This window comes from Physeter macrocephalus, chromosome 9 (assembly GCF_002837175.3).
Source record: "Physeter macrocephalus isolate SW-GA chromosome 9, ASM283717v5, whole genome shotgun sequence".
NCBI classification, from domain to species: Eukaryota; Metazoa; Chordata; class Mammalia; order Artiodactyla; family Physeteridae; genus Physeter; species Physeter macrocephalus.
In genome coordinates this window covers 102,305,496-102,329,046 of record NC_041222.1, presented here as the reverse complement: position 1 = coordinate 102,329,046, position 23,551 = coordinate 102,305,496, and the positions used below count along the sequence as shown (strand labels likewise).

At 41.9% G+C, this 23,551-nt stretch overlaps 1 long non-coding RNA gene across 2 annotated transcripts in view; it reads left to right on the top strand.

Moving 5' to 3' along the window:
• LOC112066727 (uncharacterized) overlaps positions 1–23,551 on the top strand; it is an 81,281-nt gene that overhangs the window by 52,454 nt on the left and 5,276 nt on the right. For both annotated transcript variants that reach the window (XR_008618296.1, XR_002892825.2), the window contains one exon: positions 20,834–20,925. This is a non-coding gene — a long non-coding RNA (uncharacterized lncRNA). The remainder of the gene's footprint in view (positions 1–20,833; positions 20,926–23,551) is intronic.

The following is a 23,551-nucleotide window of genomic DNA, read 5'->3' as shown; positions in this document are numbered from 1 at the left end:
TATATTTAGTGGAAAGTGGCCACATTTACTGGAGAATTAGGAGAAAACACTCCCCGATGGAGTCAGAAGTTCTGATCTGCTCTCCTTCAAAGAAAGGCTGTTTCCTAGGCTGGCCAATATTCCTATGGAGCAACCTATGCCTATTGATAAGTTATCGGATTCCTCTCCGGAATCAGTTTGTCAGGAAGGATACGACGGGGGACGGCAGCGGGTGGCGGTGAGGGAATTGTGATAGTGGCTTTGTCTGATCGCCAAGGTAGGAAGGAGGTGGAGTATTGAGAAAGGAAGAATAAGAGAGGTAAAGATAGGAAGGAAAGCAGGGAGAGAAGGGGAAGGAATCCAGCAGAAACAAAGCAAAGCAAGCAGGGAGAGGATATCTAGATAGAAAAAAAAACCTTTGTAAATGGATTCTCCTTCCAGACCTCCAGGCACTTTAGAACTGGGATTCCTAGCCTGGATTTCACAGACTTCCCTAAGTCTCTGAACCCACTGAAATTGTAGGCATATTTTGTGAGTATGTGTATGTGCATTTTTTTTTTCCTGGGGAAAGTGTCCTTTTCTTTGATCTGATCCTCCAGGGAGTTCCAAGACCTCAATAAAACTTAAGAACTACTAGTTTAGTGGGATCATACACACACTGTAAAGACATGTGTCTTTTAAGGAGTCTTTGAATGCCTGGGATTGACTATAGATAGCCCAAGAATGTTTGTTTCTAGTATTAAACGTTGTGTAGCCTGGGAAGATTATTCATTCTTCCAGAACTCTAGAATGCTAGCTATTCAGTCAAATGCCATTGATTGACTGTTTGCATTCAATGAAGTCAGCATTTTCCCAGGGGGTCCTGGGAGAGTGGAGAAAGAGTTTGGCTCAGAGAAAAGGGTGTTAATTTGGAGCCAGATGCTGCTGGGGTACAGGTACTGTCTGGAATGCTAACTAACAGTGTGAAACGGGCCAGGTGACATCTCCTCCTTAACTCTGTATCCTTCCTGGTAAATGAACGAGATGCCAATGACCTTAATAGGGCCGTTGTAGAGAGGAAACCAAATGCAACACTGGCTTACGTTGATCGGGTGCTTACTATCCTCCACGCACTATGAGAAACATTTTATACGCTTTATGCAATTTAATCTTCCCAACAATTTTATGAAGTTGCTATTATGTTGATTTTCACTTTATAGATGGGGAAACTGAGGCATAGAAGTCAAGAAATTTGCTCAGGGTCATGAAAGAAAAATGATAGAGCCTGTATATGAACACAGGCTATGTGACTCTATAGCCCGTGCTCTTGAACCATCAGTCAGATCGAGGCAATGCACCAGGGAGTCTTAGCTTAGGGGTTGCTTAGTTGCCGCCGCTGATGGGAGAGGATCCTGGTCCTTCCTTGGAGTGGTTTACGTGGCACAACTTGCACTGAAGCTGCTCCTATTCCTGAAACATGTATTGTTATCTTATTTCCCTCCGTGTTAAATGTCATTCTGTAATGTTCCTACTTGTTCTTCTCTCCTCCCCTTCCAGATGACTTCCTGGGTTCTTGTGATTCTGTAATTCACAAATTACAGAATCACATCTCTGGGGAGAAAGGATGACAAGAATCTTGATGTGAGTTTCAGAAGAAAACTAATTTTGCATCAGCTACATAAAGTTGCTTCCTAGGAGCTCTGGGAGAAAATTGCATCTCCCCAGACACCTGGTTTTCTATCAGAATTAGATCCAACACCTTGGAAGTATTATCTTAGCAAGGTAGACCCCATTTATTCAACACACCACAAAAACGCTGGAGATGCAATAGCTTTCTTTTTTAGTTAGCCCACTTCCCGTGGACAATTATACAATCTAAGTAGGCATTATATTATTTGCTACATTACATTCAAAGGAAGTTCAGAATTTTTCCTCTTTTGGAATGTTTTCCTTTTCTCCTGAGAGATCTGGGGTTTCATGGATGTGTTTAGTGCACTTAAATCCAAGAAAACCACATATAAAAATGTAAGTGTCTTTTTCTTATCATCAAACTTCCTCTCTTTTTTTTCTTTCTTAGTGCTGTTAATCAGCAAAATGGCCAACGTTGGTTTTCTTTAAAAAAATAAATTTATTTATTTAATTTATTTATTTTTGGCTGCATTGGGTCTTCGTTGCTGCATAAAGGCTTTCTCTAGTTGCAGCGAGCAGGGGCTACTCGCTGAGGTGCGCGGGCTTCTCATTGTGGTGGCTTCTCTTTGTTGCGGAGCACGGGCTCTAGGCACGCGGGCTCTGTAGTTGCAGCGCGTGGGCTCAGTGGCTGTGGCTCACAGGCTCTAGAGTGCAGGCTCAGTAGTTGTGGCACACAGGCTTAGTTGCTCCACGGCATGTGGGATCTTCCCAGACCAGGGATCGAACCCTTGTCCCCTGCATTGGCTCAACGTTGGTTTTAAAAGCATCTTCTTATCCAGATTTTGGGAGGTTTGGGAAGATACGTGCCTGTTGAATTAGACCTTTTTTTCCCTTCTAGGAGGAAGGACACGTGCAAGGCCTTAGCTTTTCTGTAGTGGCTCGTACGCCCGGTCTGGACTCCACGGGGAGGTCAGGGAACGGGATTCGGCCCTAGAGATAGCTTGTCAGTCATCATGAGGGGTGAGCTAGGGCATCATCTAAGTTGTCCCTTTGGGTCACATGGAAGAAACAATTTACTGGCATTGATGAGTGTGATTAACAATGAGATAGGATATAGTGCCCCCTCCACCCCCTGCCAGCTATGGATGTGTTTAAAAATATAACAGTTATCTTTTTTTCTTGAATGATTAAAATGAAGCTCTGGGGAGGAAAAGGTGGTTTGGCAAACGTCTTAGCGGACTTTTCTATTTCTACGCTCTATTCTAAGGCTTAATTCCTCAGTTCCCTGTCTTATCCTCACTGTTCACTCAAGTAGTGATCTGAGTTAATTTTATGTTCACTAAAGCTCAGATTTCCAGCCACATTGATTTAAAAAAATCAAATAAATTTCTGTTTTCAACCGAGTAACGAAATGGATGAATTTTCAGCTCCATACTCTCAGAGGCTAAGTATCGGATAGGCATCCTCGGGGCTTTGAAATTAAGCCCCCTTTGCCTATTTCTTTTTCCAAATGTACTTTTCTTTCATTTCCAAACATCACCTTTTAAACCCAAGGCAATCATGGTGCCTCGCTACCTTCCAAAGCTTTTTGGTCTTCAAGTTGGAAAGTAGATTAATTTTAGGAAAGGGGTCCCAACACCACTTTGCTCATAGATGAGCTCTTTATTTGTCAGGAGCAATGTTTTTGCAGTAGGTAGAGTAGGTCTTCCCCGTTGGAAACACGGCACGAAGAATCCTTCGCCGAGGTTCTGGAAAGGCTGGAGTGGGGTTTCCTGACTTACCCCTCCCTCAGCATCTTCGCCCACTCTCCCTTCTCCTCCTCAGAAGCAGGGTGCAGTGAAGGGCTGCAGAACTGGTTTCCCTGGCGCCTGGTGGAACCCTAATTCCTTCCTGTCAGCACATCTCTAGCCCACTCTCAGAGTTAGGATAAGCACTGGATAAGCAGTTGAACTTCTGGGTAGTTTTCCAAATGAAATTCAACCTCTAGACCTTTTGGGGTTTACTGAGTCTTCCTTACTACCCTAAGATGAGTTTGGAATGAATTTTCTCTTAATGGATTCTATTTGTGGGTAGGAGAGGCGATGATTGCGTTGCTCAGAGTCTCGAGTGTAACTTCAAATAAGGGAAAAGAACCCAGCAGGAATGTGAGAAGAGCTGAGATCCCAGGGAAGGTGTGCTTGAGGAGGTGCGGGGAGATTCTGATCACCTGTTGAATGGAGATACTATATCTCACGTGACAGAGGTCACCTCCTGACAGGAGAGTTGTGTTTGAGTGGGGATTTAAAAAATAATATAGCTGATGAAGAAATATGAAAGACCTTGCTTTGCAATATGGTGAAGTGACTATGGAATGTTCAGGGTGAATGACTGCGTACTGATGAGCTGGGAGAGAGGCAGTAAAACATTAAAAGTAAAATTTGTAGGAATAGCCCTGAGTAAGTGGGACTATGCCTCCTGCTGGCTTGTTGCAAGGCAGTTTCCTTGGGGAAAATCCCATTGAATTACGTGACTTGTGAATCTGGTTCTAGGTCTGTACATGTAATAAGAATCGAAAGGGAACTATTTTAAAATACCAAGATATCTTTAAAAATTATCATTTTTTTAGCGCACTATTAACAACTCATTAACATAGGTCATTACATTGCAGTTTGTCCAGGTTACTGCTTTTGTACAGGGGGCTAGAACGAGGGTAAAACCACTGTGTACCCACGGCACGGCCCTATTTCACACCGCATACTTTATTTGGTAAATGATCAGGCCCCAGATATGTGTGCAAACAGGCCCTCTCTCCATTGATTTATTTTGGTCATGTAAATAATGGAGAGAAAACATTAAAATTTGGCAATAATAGTCCTTTGGACTAAGTCTGTTCTTTGAAGATGTCACTTGTTTCCAATAACAGAAAAATGTTATCACCAATATCTCCTTCAACAACAAACCATTATGCAGGAATGGACCTTATACAATCAGTGGAGTTACCAAGAGGTGTAAGATTGAATCTTATCCTCAGGAAGGTTATGGTCTAGTCAGGAGTACGAGACAGGTAGATCATATGATGACGTTAGATATGGTAGCAGAAGCTAAGGGCCAGATGTGCGTTACTGATCAGCAGTGCTCCAGGAAGACCAGGTGGGGTTCAGGGTAGACAGGTGGATAAACAATGGGACTTGAACCAAGGCTGGAATGGATGGCGGACGTGTTGGAGAGGTGGGGTGGAGGATTTAGGGAGTGGGGTAGATTTTATTTCTCTTTGCAGTTATTAACCTCATTTCTTCCCTGAAATAGGATTTTACAGTCCTGCTAGTTGCAGTGTGATTTGCAATGTCTCCTTGCAGGGGAAGTATAATTTCTTGGCCCCTTTAGGCTGGGCTTGCCTTAGTGACTTGCTTTGGCCAATGAAATAGGAGTGAATCCTGACATATGCCCCATCAGAGCCGCAGCTTTAGATGGGACTGCATGTTTCCCTCTGTCCTCTTCCGGGAGCACAGTGTGTCCCAGAGAGTGGTAGCTTCTTGGGTGTGGGTTCCAGAATGAAGTGACACATAGTTGGATCCTGGAGCAGGATCCTGGCTGAAGCTCACTAAAAACCATGTGAATGAGAAATAAGTGAAGAGAAATAAGAGAAATAAGAGAAATAAGTCATGTGAATGAGAAATAAGTATTTGTTGTTGTAATCCATTAGGAGTTTGGGGACTGTTTGTTACTGCAGCACAGCTGACCAGTATAGGGAAGGAATTCAACTGGAGCAACCATGTGGGGAAAGAAAGCTCCATGTGTGAGGGGCCGTGAAAAAATCTCATTTGGTCTAGTCCAGGGATTTGTGTAGGAGCAAAATTTGAAAAAAGAGGTGGGCCATACTATGGAAGCCTTGAATAGCAGATTAAGAGCATTGACCTTCTTCTACAGGCTGTGGAAAAGCCCTGAAGATTTGGAGTTCAGGGGCACAGGAAAAAAGGGAGAAATTTAGGAATATTTGTCCAACAGCAGTGTCAGGATGAAGTGGAAAGTGGGAAAGAAACCAGTTAGAAGCAGCATGTTCTCAAGCATGTGCTTTAAAAATGTTTCAAAGAGGGCTTCCCTGGTGGCGCAGTGGTTGAGAATCCGCCTGCCGACGCAGGGGACACGGGTTCGTGCCCCGGTCGGGGAAGATCCCACGTGCCGACGGCCGCTGGGCCTGCGCGTCCGGGGCCTGTGCTCCGCGACGGCAGGGGCCACAACGGTGAGAGGCCCGCGTACCGCCAAAAAAAAAAAAAAAAAAAAAAAAAAGTTTCAAAGAAAAAACAATCATTTCTTTGGAAGAAGGTGGAGTTCATATCTCCACGTACGAGAGTGCAAAGAGAAAAATCGAACAGTGAAACAACTTTAAGGTAAAAGCAATTGATGCGACAAGGATAACACAAATGTTTTCCTTGGCCAGGGAAATGGAGCCACCTGCCATGACTTGTGGATGTCCTTCTTTGTCCCTTCTCTTTGTACGTATATTCTGACTTACATGCAGCCTGTTCCTTTGTCTGCAGGTCCATAACTGTCGTTCAGCTCACTGTGGTGTGTATCCTGCGAAGTCAGGGAGTAGAGGAGGAGTAGCTAAGACACAGAAAACTCATAGACTTCTTGTAATCTGCCATCGTTATGTGTAAATCTATACAACTTCAGCATGAGGGACTTGGACCACACACAGAAGCTGGGATGCAGGTTGACATAAGGGTGGCTATCTGTTACTCAACAGAAATATGATGTTTACCTGCTCTTTAGTTTGTGCTATAATTCACCTGCTTTGGGTCCACCCATGAGTATCTTTCATTTCTAAGCAGGACAATTTTTTAAAAATTGAAGTATAGTTAATTTACAATGTTGTGTTAGTTTCAAGTGTACAGCAAAGTGCTTCATTTATACAAATACATACATTCTTTTTCAAATTCTTTTCCATTATAGGTTATTACAAGATATTGAATATAGTTCCCTGTGCTATACAGTAGGTTCTTGTTGTTTACTTGTGTTATATATAGTAGTGTGTATCTGTTAATCTCAAACTCCTAATTTGTGCCCCCCACCACTTTCCCCTTTGGTAACCATAAGTATGTTTTCTATGTCTGTGAGTTTGTTTCTGTTTTGTAAATAAGTTCATTTGTACTATTTTTTAGATTCCACATATAAGTGATATCATATGATATTTGTCTTTCTCTTTCTGACTTGCTTCACTTAGTATGATAATCTCTAGGTGCATCCATGTTGCTAAAAATGGCATTATTTCATTCTTTTTTGTGGCTGAGTAATATTCCATTGTGTGTGTGTGTGTGTGTGTGTGTGTGTGTGTGTGTGTGTGTATCTATCTATCTATCTTACATCTTTTTAAAAAAAAATTTTTGGCTGTGTTGGGTCTTCGTTTCTGTGCGAGGGCTTTCTCTAGTTGTGGCAAGCGGGGGCCACTCTTCATCGCGGTGCGCGGGCCTCTCACTATCGCGGCCTCTCTTGTTGCGGAGCACAGACTCCAGATACGCAGGCTCAGTAGTTGTGGCTCATGGGCCTAGTAGCTCCGCGGCATGTGGGATCTTCCCAGACCAGGGCTCGGACCCGTGTCCCCTGCATTGGCAGGCAGATTCTCAACCACTGCGCCACCAGGGAAGCCCTCTTACATCTTCTTTATCCATTCATCTGTCGATGGGTGTTCAGGTTGTTTCCATATCTTGGCTACTGTAAATAGTGCTGCTATGAACATACGGGTGCATGTATCTTTTCGAATTATAGTTTTGTCTGGATATATGCCCAGGAGTGGGATTGCTGGATAGTATGGTAGCTCCACTTTTAGTTTTTTAAGGAACCTCCATGCTGTTCTCCATAGTGGCTGCACCAATTTACATTCCCACCAACAGTGTAGGAGGGTTCCCTTTTCTCCACACCCTCTCCATCATTTGTTATTTGTAGACTTTTTAATGACGGCCATTCTGACTGGTGTGAGGTGATACCTCATTGTAGTTTTGATTTACACTTTTCTAATAATTAGTGATGTTGAGCATCTTTTCATGTGCCTGTAGGCCATCTATAGGTATGACCATTTTAAAAAATGGATTCAATGAGCTGTCTTGCATTTTCCCAGGTGATGTGTCCTTGGATTGATGGGTTTATCGAGGGCAGATGCAGAGACTCTTGGTGAACAGCACAGAGCTGAGAAGGCCTTCTAAACTTTACAGTCCTCACCTGAATCCAGACGTGAATCTGTTCCATTTCTAATGCCTCAACCGGGTTTTCTTAATTGCACGGAGGTATTTTTCTTACCCTGATCACAGCGTTTGCCTCAAATCTCATAAAGCCCAGCGTGTTCTTGCTGCTCTGAAAGTCTCCTGCTTTGTGAACTACGAGGTTTAGTGCATTGGGACTATCTGTGCACACTGCATCCACTTAAAAAGGGAAAATCTTTTCAAACAGCTCCAGCTATAGAAGTTCAATTTAGTTTACTTAGGAGGAAATGAGAAACTTGCACTGTAGGTGTGGAGTCTTACAATTGTTCTCACTGGTAAAAGCATGCTTTGGGGGAGGGGATGGTTGGAAGAGCATGGAATTGCTGCAGCCAAAATTATTTTTGTGAGCACATTTCCAAACACATGATCATGTTTTGATAAGAAAAATCTCTTTTCTCTGAAAGTTCTCAGGGCCCACTTGTCAGCCCCACACTCCCAATTCTGGAACCTGTGTCAGGCTGTTCTGTGGCTCAGTTCTTGGTGATATGTTTTCTATTTGAGTCAACTTGATGAGAGAAAAATTACTAAAAAGTGGGAATGAGCTGTGAGGTGAATAGGGTTTTCCTATCAAAGTGGAGGTATTTTTAAAAGCATTTATTATTTCAAACTAAAACATTTATAGAAAGGCATGAGTGTGAAGTGTATGGTTACCAGTTGTGGATTGCCGTATTGAAAAATTCAAGCTCCTAGGAAGTATTTACTGAGGCTCTGGCCAGCAAAAAGTTCGATCATGGGAATAATTTGGTCCAGAAGTCATGTCAGTTTAAAACAATCGTTTACTAACATGCTAGTAGCAGGCAATTAACATTCATAAACGTTGCCATGATTGAGACATAGTTTGGGTTCTTAGATGGAAACAGTTCTGTCATTAACGGAACAGAATTGAAATGCTGAATGTCCGTGTCTTACACGTGATGTGTATGTCAGAAGTGAGAAAATCACTCCTCCATTTTCCATATTTTATGGGCTCTGATGTAATATGGTTATTTTTTTCTGTGTTGAAAATGATGAATATCGTTTTTGGCACGTTTGTTCCATAGTAAAAAACTATTTCGTTTAGAAGCTAAAAAAGTCTGGCTTTGACTGTGGATTAAAGAGATGTTGTAGAGCTAAATTCACTGTTTTAGGGAAGATCGGTTTTGTGTGGCATCTCTGGAAATGTGTTTGGAACTTAGAAAATTCTCTTGTCATGGGGATGCTGGAGATCTGAGGGAAATGTGTTTAATCACATTGGGTGAGAACGTCCCTTTTTGTGTGAGTTCTTACTAAGCTCACAATATTTTTTCTCACTCAATTATGCATCATGGAGTTCATTCTGCAACAATGCATATGGGTGTTGTGGGCTAAAGAGCCAGCTGCAAACTGTATTTATGGTATATGATTTTACATACACATAAAATTTTATGCATGTGCATGTGGGTGCTTGTGTATAAAAAGAAAGATGACTTGAAGGTTGTTAATACTGAACCCTGGGTGGTGGGTGTTGGGTGATTGTTGTTTTCTTTGTACAGTTTTTAGAGTGCTCCATTTTCTTTTGTTATTATGAAACGTGCCATACATTTGAGGGAGGACATATGTCCAGTTTAAAGAATAATAGTGTAATGAATAGCCACTGCCTGGCTGAGAAAACAGAATATTGCTTCATCTTAGAAGCCAAGCCTTCCTTCTGTCCCCGCCTCTTTCACGGAGGTCATTGCTTGGCTGAATCTTATGCTAATCATTTCTTTGTTTTTCTGTATGGTTTAGCCATCTATGAATGCCTCCTGAAGCCAAAAATTGGTTTTATTTTTGATTGTTTTGAACTTCAAATAAATGAAATCATACTGGGTATATTCTTCTGAGACTTTCCTTTTTTTCAGCTCTTTACGTTTTTGAGATTCATTCATGTTGATGTGTGCAGTTAATTTTTCCTTTGTGAGTGGAAAATATCATTTCCTCACCAAAACATCAAGGAAGTTATAGTTATTTTGAAAAGGAAAACCTCATATTTATTTTTAAGAAATATGTGCTGGAGGAATGCAGAAGTAACTGTGTTTTTTGGGTTTTTTTGCCTGGGAGATTTGATCCCAGGATATCATCAGATACATACTTTTATTTTTCTTTTCTTTCTTTTTTTTTTTTTTTGGCTGCTCCGTGCAGCATGTGGGATCTTAGTTTCCTGACCAGGGATCGAACCTGTGCCCCCTGCCGTGGAAGCTTGGAGTCCTAACCACTGGACCACCAGGGAAGTCCTGAAATAACCATGAGTTTGTGAAATAAAAACATTTTTTTTTCCAGTTCTTATATGTCCACATGTTGACGCTCTTGATAGCTGCCTACAGAATGTGATTTGGGGGATCCCTGGTTGTACACCAGAGCAGAGAAATACCTGCCTTTCTTGCCCTTGCTGGGCAGCTGCTGTGTCTGAGATTCAGCCATTAGCTATTCTTTCCTTGGGATTTTAGGCACTAGCTCCCCAAAGGAAAAGTGTGTCATTTACAATCCAACGTGAATTAGTTTAGCCAGTGATCAGCTTTAGTATTGATCCTTGGAAAGCAATGAGCCGGTCTTGGGAGGTGGAGGAAAGGGACAGTTCTAGACCTTGAGATGTTTGGGGACGGGCTTCAGTGGACATTTAAATGAAGAGCTCTGGGCCTCCCAAAGACAGAGGACGGGGTGAGGATGCAACACCAGGTGTGGAGACACAGAAAGAGGAGGTAGGTAAAATTTTGCCCCCTTTATACATTTGCCCACTGTCGTGACAAGCACCTTCTGACGACTAGTTTCTGAGCGAGGCATCCTCAATTCCAAACAACTAAGACTCAGCCCCTCCTTTTAGAGGACCCTCAGTCTAACAGAGGAATCGGATACACTAGCAATCTTTGTACCGTGTTCTAGAAGGCTACTGAGAGAGCAAAGGGACAAGGACTGACCGCCGAGGTGCTTCCGTGAAGAGGCCGTGCCTATGCAGAGACTTGAAAGAAGGATGGGTCTGCGGGACAAGGAAGGGAGGCCGTTCCATCCGCGGGAAGGACGTTTACCGAGGCGCCGGGACATGAGAGCGCGGACTCCAGGGAACAACTGATACTCATGGCCTGCGTGTGGGATCCGTCCTACATCACCTAGCGATGGCTCTAAAATCCGACCATGTCACCCACCTATTTGAAATCGGCCCATGCCTCTCCAGACTGGCACGTAGCATCTTTGCTCTTGGCCTCAGCCCACTCCCCTCTACCATGCTTTTCACTTTATTTTCCTTCAATGACCCTCTGCATCATACTTTTCTCGCGTATAAAAATAGAGAGCTGCATCAGGCCCCCTTAACTCAATTTTCTGCCTTTTTCTACCGAGAGCCTGACAACGACCCCCAGCACCTGCTAACTGGGGAATGAGTATTTCATCTCCGAAACAGATTTCTCTTTACTATTGCAGTTGAATTATACAGTTCCAGAAACATCCAGGTTCCTATGAATGTGGATGGACTATCCCTGAAAGTCCAAATGTAGAAGTCTATGAGAACAGAACACCAATCAATCACTTGTCAAATGTTTGAATGGTTATTGTGATCAGGATACTGTATGACCATTATGTCATATTATTAATCTACTGGAAAATAATTTGATCTTGCTTGTATAGTGCACCTATGATATACATATTTGTTTATATTTATCTTAAATTTTATAATTCTATCGTAAGTGTTTAGAAGCCAACTATTCAAGGGCCATATACAAGGTATGGTTTTATTGTACTTTGCTGCTTTTTCTTGTTTGGATAAAGTATAAATATGGTACAAGAATCATATCTTACCAAAGCAAACATATGTATCATAGTTTAAAAAAAGGTTAAATTTGGGAACCATCAACCATAAATAAGAAAGCATCGAAACTGTAAGAAGCAAATAGATCTGTTACCTAGAAATGAAAAGGACATGCTGTGCAACTCACATTTGATTTAGCAAGTAATTACTGGCCGCTCCTCTAGGCATCGTGGAGGACACTGTCACAATGGTGGTGATCATGACCGTTCCACGAAGCAACGCCTCTGCCCTTGGAAGCTCTAGGGTAGCACGACTCTATCAAGTCTACTGAAGAATCAGAGAATGGAGAACTTCCCACCCCTTTCCTTACCGCCAACTTCCAAAAGCAAGCTTTCTGTAATTTGACTCTGCTGAAGAGGAAATCCACGTAAAGCTCATCAGCCCTGTAATTAATCCAGAGCAGGAGGTGAAGAAGTGAAGTGGTGATGGACCCAGGCAGATTGAATTACCAATGCTGGAGTCTGCACTTCACTCCAGAAACTGAGAGTGAACATAAGGGGCCTTTTCCTCGCGTGCTCAGGTTGAATGTTATCAGCATCGAATTTCCGACAGTGCAGAGAAAGACCCTATGAGATACTGCATGTCGCTCTCAGACCCGCACCCTTCGCCATCTCTAAAGCCCCTCTCGGATCCCTCGCTAAATGAAGGATGCTAAATTGCACCAAGATTGTGTTTTAGACCATCTCCCTGTTTCTTTCCAGGTCCCCTCTAGGATGTATTTATTCTGGGACATATATAGGAATATCTCTACCGCTAGCATCTTGGTCCAAGCCACCACGTAGTTCACCTGGTTACTGCAATATTCTCCTAATGGGTTTTCCCACTTCTGTCCTTGACTCTCTTTCAGTCTGTTCTCAACACAGTGGCCAGAATGATCCATGAAAAGGTCATTCCTCTGTTAAAACCCTGTAAGGCAGTCTGCCTACTCTCCTTCCCCGTCCTGCCCCATCATCTCTCTCACTGAGTCTCCCTCCACTCTCCTTTCTCATTATACGTTCCCTGCACTGGCCTCCTTGCTGTTTCTCCTACAGATCGGGGACGCTCTCACCTCAGGGTGTTTGTACTTGCTGTTCGCTCTGCCTGGACCACTCTTCTGGCTTATTCCCTCACTGTCTTCAGGTCTGGACTCCAATATTACATTCTCTATGAGGAGTTCCCTGGCTGTTTTCTGTGAAATTGTAGCTCCCAGACGCTGTATTCCTACTCTCCTTCCCTACTTTGTTTTTTTCTAGGTACTTATCATCATCTCATACATCATACATTTCACATATTCACGTTGTCTTTCTTCTGTCTCCTCCAACTGGAATGTAAGACCTGTTTTCACGTGACTGTGTTCCCAGTGCTCGAATGGTGCTGGCACAGAGTAAGCACTTGATGTACATATTTGTGGAGAAAATAAATGAACGGGTGTGTGAAAACACGGGCATACTCCTACCTTATATTGCTTTTATGAGAATACTCTAATTCCAATCCAAATTTTAGTTAGAGCGACACTTTGTTCTCATTAAGTAAAAACATTTGCCCGTGGTGTTTCCTTTCTATGTGCCACTGTTTGAATTTTGTCTTTTCCAAGCTTAAAAGAATAACACATTGAGTGCAAGTTTAATGATTTCTGACTTTCACTTGTAGAAAGGAGCCCCTTGAGTTAGAAAGTGAAAAATCTTCATGCTTTCCAGAAATATTCTCTTTGAGGAAAGGCCTCAGAAATAACTTTTAAATATATCGTTGTGGGATCTACACATCCAAAGAGCAAAGAAATCTTTCAGCAGCAAGACTTATCATGAGATTAGGACTACGTTTACATTTGAGGTGGGTGGTCACCTCAATGAGAACTCAGTTGGTCTAAGCCAGTTCTTCATCTTGATCTTCAGATATTTGAGAGAACATCTGGGTCAGGTCTATGCTGCATATGTATTTCCTTTTCCTTCCTCGACTTAATCAGAGAGTAAGAACAGCATCTTCTCTGCAGAAGGAAGATGGGGAGTCAACTGATCTGTCAGATACCTGTTTTTATAACATTTTAGTGGAACACAGCCACATCCTTTTGGTTATGTGGTGTCTATGAATATTGTCTACACCTGCATTCATGCTACGATAGCAGAACTGAGTACTTGTAACAGTGGCTGTATGGCTTGTGAAGCTTAACTTATTTACTTCTGGCCCTGGATAGAAAATGTGTGGATCCCTGACATCAGGCTACGACCAATTCATGTTGGGGAGGCCAGCCAAAGGCAGTTAGCCACGTGGAAGAGGAGAAAACAAAGGTTTGATAATCCAGAGTGGCCACAGTCTTTAATTAATTAATAGGCAATTACATATTTTCTCAGTTTGTATAATTGCTTGGTCCTGTTACATTATTTGTAAATAGAAATTTTCTAAACAGAACCATTTATTCTCATTGACATATTGAAATTCAGAACTATTTCGTTTTAATTATGGATTGGTTTTCGAGTAATGGTGACTTCTGCCACTAATTTGCAGTTCCTCTGCAGCTTTTAAGATCAAGTGCTATTGTATAATAAGCACCACTGCATTTTTATAACACACATTACACTATAATTTACCTGTTTTTTGTATGTATCTTTTAATATATGATTGAAATTTGTTGCAGTGATTAGTTTTGACGAAATCATATCTCTTTAAACATAACTACTTCACAGTGGAAAAATAGGTAGCATTAATGCTGTAGTTAATTTGGTCATCCAGTCAGGTTTTATGAAAACAACTTGCTTCTTGGATTTTCTTAAAACATAGCACCTATAGCTTTAATGTATCTTATTTGTAGAATATCAAGATAGACTATATTGAAATGTCTATTGAGATATGTGATAAATAATCAAAATCAAGCACTGTGTTGAACGTTTGAGAAACTTTCAGAATGTGTCATCTGCATTTGGGAATCTCCAGGAAGGCTCTACTTAGAAGATTTGTCATCTGTTTAAATTAGTGAAGTTGGTATAATAGAGACAAAGTGACAAACCCAGCCTTCCAATATTTATTGGGAAATACAAGGCCATGTCACATTTTTAGTATTCAATGCAACTTTAGTGGTCTGAAAAAGTTAGGTCTCTGTAGGCGTATCACAGTCAGATTTATGTAGGCACCGTGGAAAACAGAGGAGACTTCTGCCTATAACATAGGCTTAACTGTATAGCTATTAAATCACAAATAGAGACTCTATCTGGCACTGCATTGTTGCAGTACATTTTATCCTTAAATCATAAAGTATTAATAACAAAATTTACCACTTGTGGAGTCTCACGTGTGCCAGGGCCGGTTCTGTGTGCTTTCTGGGTATCATGTCATGTGTGCTTTACAAGATCCTTCCAGCTCTATTTTGCTGATGAGGAAACTGAGGCTTAGAGAGTTTAAGTAACATGTCAGGAACACAGAGAGGAAGTAATGACACCCAGTTTTGGCTGATCCAGTCTATGGGATTGGATCCTCTACAGTGTGCTACTACCCTCAACAGGTGTAATCTTAGCTTATTGATTATGGGAAAAAACTTAAATGGATTCTCTCGTCACATCTGTTTTTATGTCTTGTGCAAAACGGTTAAAAACAGAGTTCTTTCCTACCTTCTATCACATCCCGCACCCTCAACCCTGCATCCCTTATATTTGCATACTCCATTACATTTTAGAGATCATTCTAAGTAAAATTAAAAAATGATTTTTTCAAAGCATTACAGTCATCCTTCTCTTCTTTATCCATTTCCTAGGTTCTTAAATATGATGTTGTAAATCTCACCTATCATTCCTGCCTCCAAAGGTGCTTTCTCATTAAAAAAAAAAAAAAAGAGAAATACAGAAATTCCAGTGTTATGGCAGACAGCTGGACTTTGTTGAGATGACTTAGGTCTGGAAGGCGTTCGTCCTACTGGACATTTCTGGAAACAAATATTTTAGCTTGATTTATGGTGCTGAAATAATTATTGTTATTTTACGGACTCCACATACTTCCATTGGAAGAACGACATTTGGAAAGCATCTTCCAATCGTCCAGGCACCGTTCCCTGCCCCGAATTACTTCCATTTAATTAAACCAGGTGGTACTTTGTGTCAACAAATTTTAGATAATGCCTGTAAAGGGACTTGAAGGTGAAAAGTACAATTTAGCGGGACACGTTACTGATGTGATGCCATCAGCCCGGATAACGACAAGTAACTGAGAAGCCCCTTCTCTGTACAGGCTCCGGACGTGCAGGCCCAGCGGCCACGGCTCACGGGCCCAGCCGCTCCGCGGCATGTGGGATCCTCCCGGACCGGGGCACGAACCCGCGTCCCCTGCATCGGCAGGCGGACTCTCAACCACTGCGCCACCGGGGAAGCCCTGTACACTTTTATGTACAGACAATCGTTGATGTCTAGATGTCTACGGCATCTAGACATGGTCTGGAGGGCACGCTGTCCCTCCACAATCATGGGAAATTTGGGGGAAGAACCGAGGTTGTTTCACGCTGACCTCCTTTTTCCCCCTCCTGGCTCCTGGACTGTCTGCGAAATGAGCAGAAAATTATTTTGCAGCATCTATAAGTCAAAGTGTGCAGTCATGTTGACTGCATCTGACTGAATTTCCACTTCTTCCTTTGGAAGAATATGGAGAAAAGGAGGTGAAAGTTTTCGCAAGCAGTTAATAGAGTCAGCAAAGCTTGCACCGTTATTTCAGTCGTTCATAAACGACTCTTGACTAGTTCATAGTCTACCCCATTCCAGAAAAGATTTGAGGTGATGCACATGAATGAGTAAAGTAAGGTGAAAAGTATGCATGAATACGAAGTCCAGACAGCGGAAATATAACATGGAGCTCAAGGCTGGGGAGAGTCAGAGCGGAAAACTCAGGCCAAAGTGAATAAAGCCGAGTTGTGCTTGGCTCTGAACTTCCTGTGACTGACTTGGAAAGGGAATCATGACTAGTAAAGTCTAAATTTAACTCACCGAGAAGAAACTAGACAAACATTTCGGTGCCTTTTTCCCCATTATTCTGAGCAGTAGAAGCCACAGAGGGTCAAAGCTTTTGTAAGTCCCGTCTTGTCCTGGCAGTCAATTTTAGGGAAGTGAATTGATTCTTTCCTGCCACAGACGACATAACTAAATGGATTATTCCGTTCCATTAAATGGAACCTGGAAAAAAATTCCTCTCGCAATGTAGTCAGTTTAGATCTGGGCTGGAATGAATGCACTTCTAGAATCTGGCTGGTTCACTCTTAGTTCAGTTATAAGGGCCAACTCCAGTGATGCTGTTTCAAACTCCAGGGAGCCAGACTCACATCTTTTTCTCTCTCCTCCTGAGTAGTCCTGTTCCCAGGACTGTGGCCGCTGTCTCACACCTCCCTGTTAGGAATTGTGACGGGTCTGATATTTTACCCTACTGGCAAGCAGACAGGTGAGCCTGACTTAGTTCATGACTCACAGCAACAGCAGTAGCCGGAGTATCCCGGGCTCCAGTCCCCACCCGGCCACATAAAGAGGGCTCTGGATGCCCGCACAGTTCACGGGCTGCATCACAGGAGAGGAACCCTGAGCGTGAGGAGCCCGGCTATTTCAATATTTTATCATGGGCAGCAAGCATGCTGCTCCTTCGCCCCAGAGAAAGACATTTATCTCTGTCTTCCGACGTAGTAAGTTATGCAAACACCTTCAGTTTGGAACAGTGGCAATTAGTGCCTCTGCTTCTAAGAAACGCAGAAATGTGACAGACCTACGGTCTCACAACAGTGCTCTCACACCTTTATATCTACTCAAATACTATCCTTCCCTGAAAATGAAAATTTTCAGAGCTACTTTTTTTGTTCAGCCTTCTTGGTGCCTATATTTTATTTTTTAAAATTTTTATTGGAGTAGAGTTGATTTACACTATTGTGTTACTTTCTGCTGTACAGCAGAGTGAATCAGTTATACATATCCATCTATCCACTCTTTTTAAGATTCTTTTCCCATATAGGCCAGTACAGAGTATTGACTAGAGTTCCCTGGGCTCTACAGTAGGTCCTTATATTAGTGATCTATTTTATATATAGCAGTGTGTGTATGTCAATCCCAATCTCCCAATTTATCCCTCCCCGCCCCTTATCCCCTGGTAACCGTAAGTTTGTTTTCTACATCTGTGACTCTATTTCTGTTTTGTAGATAAGTTCATTTGTACCCTTGCATTTTAGAGAAATCTTATCTCTCTCTGGATTTTCATTGTAACCTCTACCAAGATTTTGTTATTAGTCTTCTAATATAAACTTCCCTGTTTCTAATGGTTTCATATGAGTCAACATTTTTTTCTCAAGGAGGTTCTAGGGTATTTGAGGGCAGAAACCACTTTTGGAGCTTATTTTGTACTACTATAGCACTCAATATTGTAGATGGTATATATATATATATATATATATATATATATATATATATATATATGAAATATGTGGCCCTTTCATATATATGAAAGGGCCACAGTTGGAAAGATTGTCCATGGTAACAAAATGAAAAATAATTGCCCATACTTTCCAATTTGCCATGCTGCAATGAGCAAAGAAACAGAATTCCTAACTAAGAATCTGAAAGTTTTTATGATTTCATAGCTGTAGCATGCCAAGATTCTACAGCCAAATCTTGGCTTGGCTTTACTGGAATTTAATCACAGTGTGTTGGTGACTCGTGTTGATTTATCTCTGATTAAACATAAGGGATGGAAGGGACTCTCATGAGATAAGGGTGGCTCTACTTTTATCCAGAAGCTTTTTGCCTAAATAGGGCCAGCAGTGTGAAGAAGACAGGTGGCAGCATAGTGGAAGGCAAAATCGTGGGTGAGCACAATCCGTGTCGATACTAATTAATCAAGCAGCAAGTCCATGTTTGCTGAAAATTAGCTAGGTATCTGCACTGGGCGAGTCTTGTCAACCTGGCTTCTGGTACAGAAGCAGAGAATGAGACCAGCATGTGTACTTGAAATAAGTCAGGGACCTAAGTCAATATTTTTCCTTTGTTTCTGCATATCTATAAGAAAGCAAAATATGTTTTAAAATGGAATTAGAAGGCTCGCCTATAGGACATGATTTTATAGATGCGTGAGAGGCACTTTAGCCTAGTGGGCATCTTAGGCTTTGGGGCTTGGTTAAAATCTGGACTGTACCACTTAAGCACTGAGTCAGGTTAAATTACATGAGTTTGCAGAGTTACCAGTAAATGTGGAAAATAAAGCCCACTTCTTGGAATATTTGAGAATTAAATGACGTAATGGATGTCAAGCACCCAGTGGCTGTACATCTGGTACATACAGTTGGGCCCCCAAAGGGTAATTTTCATTATTATTCAACAGTTGAGTCATGAGGAAGATTCGAGGCTGGAAAAGTGGGGAGGAGGTGATTGAAGGAGAATTGAAAAGAGCAGAGTCGGCCGAGGGATGAATCGGCAGAGAACAGCAGATGTTCAGGGCAATGAAACAATTCTGTATGTACGATAATGGTGGATACATGTCATTGTACATTTATCCAAACCCATAGAATGTATAATACAAGGCCAAGAGTGGACCCTAATGTAAACGATGGACTCTGGGTGGTTATGATGTGTGTTGTAGGTTCATCAGTGGTAACAAATGTAGCCCTCGGGTGGGGGATGATGATGGGGGAGGCTGTGTGTGCCAGGGGGTGGGGGTTAGATGGAAAATCTCTGTACCTTCCACTCAATTTTGCTGTGAACCTCAAAGTGCTCTAAAAAATAAAATCTGTTTAAAAAAAACAGCCCTTAGAAGCATCCCCCAAGTAGGGAGTGACCCAAGGGATATGGGACGATTTTAACTATGAGCCAGTTTACCCACCAGGACTCAGAAATGGAGGAAAAAAGATGACTGCCTCTCAGTGGATTGTCCCAATTACTGATGGATTAAATGAAGAATCTCTATTTTCAGGGCCACGAAGAAAAAGCATTAAATTTTGTAACCCTATCAATCTTTGTAAATTTTCCACGCTAAAAGTGGACAACTTACATATAGAGGCTTTGCCTGAGTTTCAGGTTGACTTTTTGTATTTTTTACTTGCTTTTTTAGATAGCAAAAAACCATTATAACCGTAAAATCAAAATTATGATGTAGAGAGTAACAGTTTCTTTGTCAAAGTGAAATAAGGTAATTGGTAGTTTTCCAAGATGGTCTGAAGGGGGTGAGTTATATTTATGTGATCTAAATCCATTGGTTAAATGCACAGGGATTAACATCTGTTAAAAGAATTGTGCTTGGCATGCAGGTGTTTCAATATTTGCATTTAGTATGTGTTTCAGAAACGGCCTCTGAGAAAAACATTTATATAACAATCTGGTGGTTTTATTGTCGAAATCTGTCAGGACAGTCATTTTGTTACCCAGACTTTGTGACCCTCTTGCAAGCTGTAAACTATTTAACGAAGTGAGTACATTGAGAAAGATGACAGACTTTCAAACTCAGGGGAAAGAGTCTTCTATGAGAAGAATCAGCTTTTCCCCTGGAGACTGCGCCTAATATGTGAACAGCAAAAACAATTACATTGGTGATTTCGGGAAGTCCAATAAATTTCACAGCACAGTCCTACTTTTGAAATATTACATCATTCAGCAGAAGCTTAGGCTCGTATATTAGCTGAAATGAACTAATCATGAATTAGTTACCATCAGTTCGCTTTTGTGAATGGAGTGCAGAGGTAGGGCTCTGGTTTCAGTGCGTTCAGCGCCTTGCAGCTTAACTGTGCTGCTGTTTAAGTGTCCCTGTACCCACAGGTGAGGGCGCTCAGGGTGGATTCCATCCGGCAAACCTGAGGATCCCCTCTCATTGTGGGGACTGACGCAACCATTCCCTAATCCACGTTGTTAAAATAAGCTGTGCTCTGGTCATTTGTTTTGCACGTACCGTGGGGGTGGGGGGAGTAAATGCAGCGTTTCTCCAGGGATTTGTGGCTTAAAATTAGAAAGAAAACAGGGGAATCAGTTGATTTTGCACATTGCCAGATTATCCCTCGAGCTCATGAAAACGGGGTAAAAGCAGAATTATGAATGATTTCTACTTTATAAAAACCACACGTGGCTATGATAGCACATGATGGCTCACTTTGGCTTAATTACTTTTTAAGTGCTTTAAATGTCTTTAGGGTATGTGGATAGCCAGTCAGAAATTAATGTTTTGTGTATAAATAGCAATTAGTTTTTGATGTTACTATCTGCCATGTGGCTTGTTCACCACAATGACTCTGCTTTTTGACTTCTAGATAGTTCCTGAATCAAGGTTATTTCAGGTCACTTTGGAAATTCACCCAGGAGGTTTCAGTTGGAGCAGATTTCAGATACCTCGTGGCTTCAGGTAATTGACTCCATCAGCTGAGGGTGGGGATGTGTTATGTGGGATTGTAATTCGAGTTTTGTCTGATGGCTTCTGGAACAGTCTGCACTTTTCTGGGGTTGGAATAGCCATCTACTGTGTTTTCTTCACTGAACACATACTAGCACTTCTCCCGATTGCTGTAGCCAGTCCCGTAAACTCTACCTTATCCATATCCTTCTTTGGTGGTTTGCATGGACCAGAAAAATCTCCACAATTTTTTGGGGGAGACCTATGTTGATAGTCAACTTTTGATTTTGCCCATTATGGGCGTGAAAAATACTCTTATCATCTAAAAAAATGAGAGTACTTTTTTTTTTTTGTGGTACATGGACCTCTCACTGTTGTGGCCTCTCCCATGGTGGAGCACAGACTCCGGACGCGCAGGCGCAGCGGCCACGGCTCACGGGCCCAGCCGCTCCGCGGCATGTGGGATCCTCCCGGACCGGGGCACGAACCCGCGTCCCCTGCATCGGCAGGCGGACTCTCAACCACTGCGCCACCAGGGAAGCCCTGAGAGTACATTTTAACGTCCCAAATTGAGAAAGGTATAATGCATGAGTGAAGAACAGCACTGTAAATTGAGTTAATTTAATTTATGCAGAAGTCGTTTCTTAATTTTCTCATTTGGTGACAACTTTGCCATGGATTGACATCTAGCAGGAGAGTGTTGAGAATCATTGACAGATTTGGAAATGCCTTTGTCTTGGCATCAGGGGACCTGGGTTGGGGTGAGATACCAACTCCGGGTCAGCTATTGGGTTTCTCTGAGGCTCCTCTGGGAAGAGGGGATGGGAACCCTGGCCTGGCCTTTCTCTCAAGGTCATTGTGAAATTCACATGGAATAATGTATACAAAAGTGTTTTTGGGGCCATAAAGCGCAATGAAAGTGAGGTTGTTTTATTGCAAATTTATAGAAGATGATAATGAGGTGCTGGAACCCTCTGGTTAGGCACAGCATCAGGAATCAAATGAGGAATCACCGGGTTTTTCCACTGAGCATGTAACGCCTTCTCTAGTCTCCAATGGGTAAAGGATGTAGAGGTTTTAATTGCGCGGGTTTAGACCTTTTCCTGAAGCGCCCTCCTACTGCTACTGGCTCCTTGAAGACAGAAATTTTTTTTTCTTTTTGGCCGTGCCTTGCGGCTTGCGGGGATCTTAGTTCCCCAACCGGGGATCGAACACGTGCCCCCTGCAGTGGAAGCACAGAGCCTTAACCACTGCATCACCAGGGAAGTCCCATAGAAATGCTTCTTTTCTTCTCTGTGATGGCCCTTGAGAAAGGCAAAGGAATTTAATTGCTGAGACCCAGAGATGCTCTGGGGAGCACATGGAAAAGTGTGGTACCCAACTCCTTGCTTGGCATGTTGTACTGCTAGTAAAGCTCTAAAGACCTTGGGATGTCCTTCCTGGATGTTGTCTGCCCTGCTTCTCTTGGACTCTGCATACACCTCCCTTTGCTCCTACTACATTCTATTTAATTGTGTACTAATATGCCTCTTTCTTCTGGTATGTGCCTCCTTCAGAACAGGGTCTTTATCTTTCATTTGTATGTTCCCGTCACACCGTAGATTCTTATTAAATGTTGAACTCAACCAAACATGGGTCTTTTTTGTGACAGCCACATGACTCTGTTTACAAATATTAAACTGGTGGCCCAAATCTTCATGTCTTTTTTTTTATGAGGGTTGCTGATAAATCATATATTTCCTATTTTTTAGTTGCTTACTTTTTCCGGTGTCAAAAGCAAAACCTTACACAAACTTTGTTTCATCTTGTCAGTCTGGCTTTGTACTCAGGTCTAATACTGAGGGCAAGTCTGATTTTTAATTTCTTACATGATTTTAAATTTGGGTAATACTTGTATAAGGAGAGCAGTTTAAAGTTCAAAGAAGTGTGTGCAGCATAAACGAAGTCTCCTTTTTCTCTGTGTCTCAGAGCCTGCCGCCTCTCCTCTCTGGATGAAATTGTTACCTGTATATTCTTCAGAAATAATTTACACACACATTTTTAATGTATACACATTGTTCTACATGGTGCTGGATATAATACAGTTGATGAGTAATCTTATTTTTCCTACACGAGCTTATACGTATTTCATGGCTCACACAAGGTCACGTAACCAAATCACATTTAGTATATTTTAAATGGGAAAGAAAACAGGTATCAATTTAATTTCATATTTAAATTTTAACTTGACGTTTTGCACCCTTAAAAAAGACTGCAGGGCCATACATTTAAAAACTTTATTCACTGAATCTTGACTTCAATTTCTTTCGAAGGGGTACAATAATAATTGTAACTTGATGCTGAAAATCAACCTAATAACAAGTTTGACTCAGCGAGGCATCATGCATTTTCTTAGAGGATTTCTAAAAATATCCAGTTCAATTGGCTGATAGGTGGCTAATTGGGTAAAGCAGGTGAAATATATATGAGCTTCAGAAATGACCATCTTTTTTAAAATTTTTTTAACATCTTTATTGGAGTATAACTGTTTTACAATGGTGTGTTAGTTTCTGCTTTACAACAAAGTGAATCAGTTATACGTATACATATGTCCCCATATCTCTTCCCTCTTGCGGCTCCCTCCCTCCCCCCCCCCCTA